Source organism: Stegodyphus dumicola, chromosome 8 (genome assembly GCF_044657685.1).
Source record: "Stegodyphus dumicola isolate Sdum_Otavi_A_Nest chromosome 8, ASM4465768v1".
Lineage (NCBI taxonomy): Eukaryota > Metazoa > Arthropoda > Arachnida > Araneae > Eresidae > Stegodyphus > Stegodyphus dumicola.
In genome coordinates, this window is record NC_140775.1 from 87,449,296 (window position 1) to 87,456,939 (window position 7,644).

The 7,644-nt window shown below is 30.3% G+C and overlaps 1 long non-coding RNA gene across 1 annotated transcript; it reads left to right on the forward strand.

Annotated features, from left to right (window-relative positions):
* On the forward strand, positions 1 to 1,861 carry LOC118194779 (uncharacterized). The gene is made up of 2 exons (XR_004759147.2): positions 1 to 172; positions 1,658 to 1,861. It is a non-coding gene; the product is annotated as an uncharacterized LOC118194779 (long non-coding RNA).
* The last annotated feature ends 5,783 nt before the right edge of the window (positions 1,862 to 7,644 follow it).

Here is a 7,644-nt window from a genome sequence, read left to right on the forward strand (position 1 = left end):
TTCATACAGAAAAAATTTTTTGAATCTAGAGAATGGAGTTTCTGAAACGCAGTCTAGTTTTCGTTGTGGCTTTGGCGATGGCAACTTTGACTATCATCCATGCTATGCCAGACCCTGATCCACAGCCCAGGTATTCGTTTGCCGATGGAAGATAAATTCTGGTATATCTTAGGTAATTGCGTAATATTTCTATCTATTTAGATAATTTTGTAATCTATTAAAATGTAAAAATTTTTTAATATTATCTAATGAAGTGAAACAGCTGGTAAAAAGTTAAACGCTTTGGTATAATTTACTTTTAATATTGTTTGAAATATTCGAAGAATGAAAAATACAGGTTGTTCTTAAACTATACGAACAAAATAGAGCAGATTTGTAACCACTAAGACGAAAATCCGTGTCTCATTCCACGAAGAGTGTTAGAAAAGTGTAATTTAGAAACATGTCGACAAAAATAAGTTTTATATCTGACATCATTTCTCTCCTTCGGGAGAAGCAGAACTTCTGCAATACATAACCACCAAGCATTTGCTGCAAACTTCGAGTAATAAAAATTAGGATCGACGATTAAGCCTCATTTTCTCAACTCGGTTGTATACAACATCGGGCGAAACAGACGTTATTTTTTAAAGCCATACAGCCAAACTACCGTAAACACATCGGCGAAAGGGAACTTCAGGAAAGCCGTGGATTAATACAGGGAATTAGTATATATTTTAATTAGTGTATGTTAGTACGTCCATGTGTTTTCAAGGTCCGAAGTTCAAATTAGATATTTATTTAACTTGCCATTCTCCTGGCAATTGATGTATACATTTCTCGATCTTACCTGATTTCCCAAAAATTTGTAATTGGTCCCCCATTTTGTTTCTGTCTTTAAAAGTTCGAATTTGAATAATGGAGATTGTGACCACAATGTTAAGTGTAGTAAGGAATTTTTTATTAAGGTATTAATTAGGAAGTAAAATTTATAGCAATATCATGTGGAAAATAAAAGAACGCAAAGCAGCTTTCATTTTACGTGAGAAAAATATTTGTACTTATTAGAGAAGAAGAATGAGGCTTGCTAAAAACGCATAGATACTCTTTACGAATTAAACATCTGAAGCTATTGTTAAACATTAACAAATAAAAATATTATTAATATTTTGTTAAATATCATATCATATTTTTATTATCAGTAACACTGAACATAAAAGAAAGCAAAATTGAAAAATTATTTAACTAATATACATATTTTACATTTAATTAATACGCAATTTTTTTTTATACTTGAATTTTACAAACGCAAATTATTTCCAAATATGAGATTTTTCATGCACACAGGAATACGAAACCACATCCAACGGAAACGTTTTTCTGAAGTTAATAAATCTTACACAGAATTATGTTAAAAATAATTGCTTTTGGTAAATCTGTTTAAACAAGCTCAAATTTTGCCTGTGATCTTCATTTCATACTCCAGTGGTCGTTTGGTGTATAAACAATAAAAGTCATAAATTATCAAGCTAAGGATTTCAAAATCTATGTCTACTTCCCTGAAATTTCACTTTTCATTCCACATTTACGCGAATTCCAACATACGACTTGGTCACTTCATTATTACAATTATTCGTACTTTAGTTTATTTGTATTAATTACTTGATTTTTTTTCCAGGATTTAGGAAAGTTTGAGAGAAGACATCTGAATATGCCTCTTTCGATTCAATGAAACTTCTTAACAGAGATAAAGGAAAAGTGTTAAAATCTGTGGCAATTATTATTCAGCATAATGTTAACCAAAATTTTAAAATGTGTTTTCTCTTTCACAAATGTTTCGAAAATGTACATCAATAAAATACTCTTCAATGTTGGCATAAAATGTATCATTTAATATTATTAGTAAACGCATGTTCAATATAAAATGGATGCTTATGCAACGACTAGTTTCTCTCATGTAAGTTTCGTGTATTTTAGCCACGATTGCATTCAACATAAATGACAATACTTGTTCAATATCTTTCCTCCATTTATCGCTTACCAGAAATGATGTAATAATTATGTCAATTTTGTAATTATATCCTGCACTACAACACCTACATTATCTTACAATGTTATATCTTGCCAAGACGCCAGACAATAGCACCTAGCCTGTTTGTCAAATCATGGTATCCATGTCTCCCGTCAAATATCAAATGCATTAACCTTTATTAAATCTTTATCAAACCTTTATTAAAATATACCCCGTATTCACGATTTGGAAAAATACAAATGATTGAATCGCAATACATATTATTAAAATTGAAGAGAAACACGGAAATGCAAAATTTTAAATGAAGCGAAACAGCAAAATTAATTTGGCATAACTTTTCAACGAAATTTTATTAATTAGATGAAGGTCCGTCTCCTTCAGGAGAAGATACACTGCAAAAAGATTCGATGGGATTAAACATTTCTTCAATACACTTCCAAGGCAACAATAAACATAAAAATCATAGATATCGGATTACTAAATCCTTTTGAAGGACAAAATTGAAATTTATGTCCATAGTAAAAGAAGGTAAATAATTGTAGATCTGATATGTTTCATAGAAATTCAGTTCATGATATGAAGAAATTTTGTAAGTGTAGAATCAGAATTGGGCGAAAGTTCCTTCTAGGATAACCTACCGAAATTTTGCTTTTTTTTTCAGAAAATAAGGCAAAACTTTGGCTTAACTTTGTTGTAAACAAAGGCACATTCACCCAGTCGTTTCAGACATATAAAACCCGAAAATAGCATATTGCCGTGTTCGGGCACCTGGCATACGCAGAACTGGCATGCAGTCGATCAGCCCGACGAAAATAGAATTGTACTTAAGTAGTGAAAATGAGAGTTCTAGGTCGGGAGCTCAGGAAGCCAAACTGAAAGGGAGCTCCCGAGAAGGAATGGTCAGCGTTGGGGGAAAGATTTATTTGAAAGTAAGGGAGCCTTATCTGTCAGTGAATATGGGGGAAATTGTTGATATATCAGAAAGCAGAAAACCTGTTTCTAATTATTTTCTTTAGAATATGCTTGGTACTTCAGCAATCTTTATGAGATAAAAGGAATTCATAAAACTATTTTCTTAAAGCAAAATTTTTAACTGTGAGTGAAAACGAGTTCATACCAATGACTTCCTTAGTATACATTCAGAAATTAAAACTTTATTTAAAACAATAATATTTTTAATAATAACCCTTTCAGAGTACAATATTTTTAAGAATCCAAAGTACTTATTTTTGGACATTATGTGTAATTGATGACTTAAAGACATAATATTATTATCATAATTGATTTTTAACTTCTGAACTTTAATAATATTTCTTCCCATCATAATTTTTGCTCTTTCTTTTAAATGATTTATTTTGGGAACATCAGTTTTACACATGTCTCATTATTCAAAATCCATTTAGTTTTCCTTATGTATTTATCCATTACTTCCTAAATTTGCTAATCCTCTTTTAATACTTATCCTATTCCATGTTTTTAATATTAAACTTTGTCTTCTAATTTATATTACGTTTCGGTCCTTATATTCCATATAATTTTAGTTCTTATTTCCTTTCCCTTGAAATCTAATTTTATTTATGTTCGTATTCCACACCGAACGTTATATGATTTTCTTGAAATGTATACCAGTATTTGATTATTTTTCTGATCGAAAATTTCACAAACGATTCCACGACATTTTCTCCCTTTAGCATCTTTAATTCCTTTAAGTCACCTGATTCAAATCTCTATTAATACGCATTTACATTACTAGTACAGAGTGCAAAAATTGGAACTGAACTGTTACAGTAAAAGATATTAGATGCTTTCTTACTTCCTTACTTCCAATTCAATATACATAAAATGTATTTTCCTAAAGAAAGAAATTCATGACAAAAACATTTCAAACTCACAAACATCTACATAGTTAAAAAAATATAAACATTACAAGAATTAACCTCCTTTATTATCACTATACTATTATTTAAGTCTTTTTTCCCTCTCTGTCACAATATTGAAACCTCGAAAGTATCTAAAATCCTGAATGTACTGAGATTTTAAGAGATACAATTACAAAAATGTATACAACTCGGCATTTAAGTTAGACTGTATAAAAATGAGATAACTCCGTATTATTTCAGAGTATTATAAATGACAAACATCTCAAAATGAACACTCATATTTTGTACTTTCATTAAAATTTATGCCTTCATTGTGGTTGAATATAATTTTTAAGGCATTGTTTCTTAGATATTTAACTTTTATTTTGGACATTACTTTCCAAAAACCTTTCTCTGAAGCAGTTCTCGTAGAATTATTTCCGTTTTACAAATTATTCATCTGATGGATGCTGATTTTTAAACATACGATATAAAGCCTTTCAGAAAACATCCTACTAAACTATTTCCACTAAATTATTTTTTCAATCAATATGTTAATTTTAAGAGAAACAAATACTAGTTTAGTGCATTGTTAATGCTGCCTATAAAAATAAAACGAAAGTTTAAATATCCTCTTTTTAAATTTAAAATGATACAGCTAAATTATGAGTAAACTAAGTCTTATTTGGAATAGTTAGAAAAGGAAGTTTTACCCTAAACCTACCTTAGGTGTATTTTTAATTGTGTTTCCTGTTAAAAAATGTATTTTAAGTTTCCCTGAATGACACAATAAACTTTTGTTTCAGAAACCTAAATTGAACATGCATAGTGTATTTAGAATTAGACTAGATTTAATATCGTAATAATTTAGTTTGTTGTGTTAATCTCTGCTGCACTGTAATTCGGATACAATTCGGTTTTTCCTTCTATTTTTATTTTATACTACCCACTGGACTGTAGTAATATACAGAATACTGAAAGTGATAGAATAATATAAAAGAAAATATGTTAATTTTATTTAATGGTTACCTCTAACTGAACTTAAATGATTATTATAATTGACTATTAGAAGTAAAACATTTGATGTTGTGATTTATTGCCTAGCAAAATTAAAGAATTCGTCTTAGTTTGATATCTGAAAACACAAAATTCACGTTAAAGATTCACAGTAATAAAAACTCCATCAAAAATACACATTAAAATTTAATCGGTATCTAAATATCGGAAACAGAACAATGTAAGCTTCATTTCAGATACATTCTATTTAGACAGTTTCCTATCCGTTTAAGATAAGGAAACAGGAAATGATTTCAGACATCTCTTGACACTTCTTGTGGGTTTTAGAAATCAACCATGAGCTATAATGAAAATGAAGGATTAAAAGAAAATACTATATTCCCAAGAAATACAACTAAAAAAAAAAAAAATATTAATTGGAAAATCAAAGCGAAAGTTAAAATATTTTTATCACAGAACATTTTTAATATTTCGACTGTGCGACATAGATTCCCAGGAATGTTGACAAGGATGGCGGTTCAGTTTCAGATGTCAAATAAGAATATTTGTAAGATGTGTGGACCTCGTAAGACTAAAGAAATTGATCACCCAAGATACCAACCCGAGATATTTGCATTTCTATTTTCTTGTGCTAGTGTCAGATAAATTCTCACACATCTACATTACATATACTGAAAATATAAATTCCCAGAAATTACTTTGTATTGTATATTATAAGCATAAAGCTTTGACGTTTATTTAAAATTTTAGTATTTTAGTGTATTTTTTCTCTTTTAATCCCTAACGAATTAGCACATTCAATCGTTAAGAATGACGTCATCGAATCTACATCATATAAAGCGCGAACTGATTTTAATTCACCATAACAATCTCTGATTAAAATATTCGCAGTAGAAAGTAAAATATTTTTGGTCTGACGCATTCTATTTACAGCTGTACCGGCGAAAATACTTTCTTTATTGGTAGAAGAAGAGTCATAAAAAATTTTTCTGCATTCGGATTAAGACTGACTGTCGTCTTCTCCATCCCCCTACTTCCGGCTTTGAAATATGAGCACTTTCGGATTTATTTTGTTTTTCATTTTCGAAATGTAACAGCGTTGAATGCTTTCGTGAGCATTTTTGACATCGATAATTAGACAAACACGTTCGAACGGAATGGTTTTTCAAACAATTAAAACAAAGCTTATTTCTTTTCACGAATTCACACCTGTCCTTGACAGAAAGATTTATAAATTCCGCACACTTATATAATGAATGGAATTCTCCACCACGGCGCTTTATGCACTTCAAAATTATGATTTTCGTATTAGAAGTGGATATCATACTCGTAAGTTTATGTGGAGAATTATTACTCTTTTTTACCTCCTTTATTTTACTATTTTAAAGCGTTCTCGCTTGGCTTTGTAAAAATGAAAGTAATTGTTCAATCGTACCGAATTCTTCCGAGTTTTATAATTCCTTTTCCCACCAGTATCGAGTTGATTTATCAAACTTATCCACTACTAAATATACTATCATGATTTCCGATAAGTTTTCTACTTTGTAATTTAAAGTATTTAAAGATCGAATACACTCGTTCGTTATATCAATTAAATTTAGAATAGAAGTAGATGCCTCGCTAATACTCGGCTGATTCAAAAACTTTTTATTATAGCATTTAAAAGCTCACGTTTATTCGAATACCTATCTTCTAAAAGTTTCCAAGCTATATCGAAATTTGTATCCGAAATAGAAATTGATTGTATTACTCTCAGAGCTTCGTCCTTACAAGTAGATTCTAAATATTACTCAGGAGCTGGTTGACTTTGTATTTAATAACAAACATTATCATCACAAAGATATTTACTTTATTATGTATTTATTAATAATTTTGTTGCTGTAGAGGAGCGATCTGGCTCCAAAACATTTCAAATTCTCAATCACAAAGCTGTAAGATCTGTTACAGCAAGTAGAAAAAACAAAAGAATACTCAATTCAAATTACGTAAGTCGAGAATATGACGCGCTAGCAGCGCCTCCTGTCGGCAAATCTTAATCATTACTGAACATACCAAATGTCCTGTTTTATGACCCATGAAGTTTGGTGCTTTTGACTTCTCAAAGACGCAAGGCCAAATGCCGACCTAGAGATCTCCTTAGACTTTGGAAAGCTGTTCAAGAAGAAGGGGATAAAATACCACTACCGATACTATATAGTTTTCATGATCTAGTTTTGAACCATCCAAAGGCTATGAACGTAAATTCTTGAAAGATTGATTGCTTTCCAGTTTCCTACACAGAAATTGTCATGACCTGTCAGATTTCGGGTGAGATTCATATTGCAAGGTAAAGGAGTCAATGCGCAAAGTTCGAGGGTCATTTCCGAATTCTAATAAAAAAAAAACCGTAACTTAATCCAAATATTTTGAGGAAATTTCAGGGAGAAACCCGTAATATTCGAAAGACTAAAAACACTTTAAACAAAGAAAATTTGCACAAAGCAAAACAAAGAAGGCATTTATTTTCATCTCCGATGACTTTGCATTTTGCCCTCCTACGAAAAATGTTGTATTCGGGATGTTCGTTAAAGAATCTGTGTTGAATCACCGAAGTAAACAAAATACCACCGGTTGGGATATAAATACATTTCTTTTTTTTAAATAAATTTATTATAAGAGTTGCAGTTGTTCATAACAGACATAATATTTTAAAAGTCACTTCGCCTTTAACTATGAATCATCTTATTGTGTCCTTAATTTTTATGACATTGCACATTT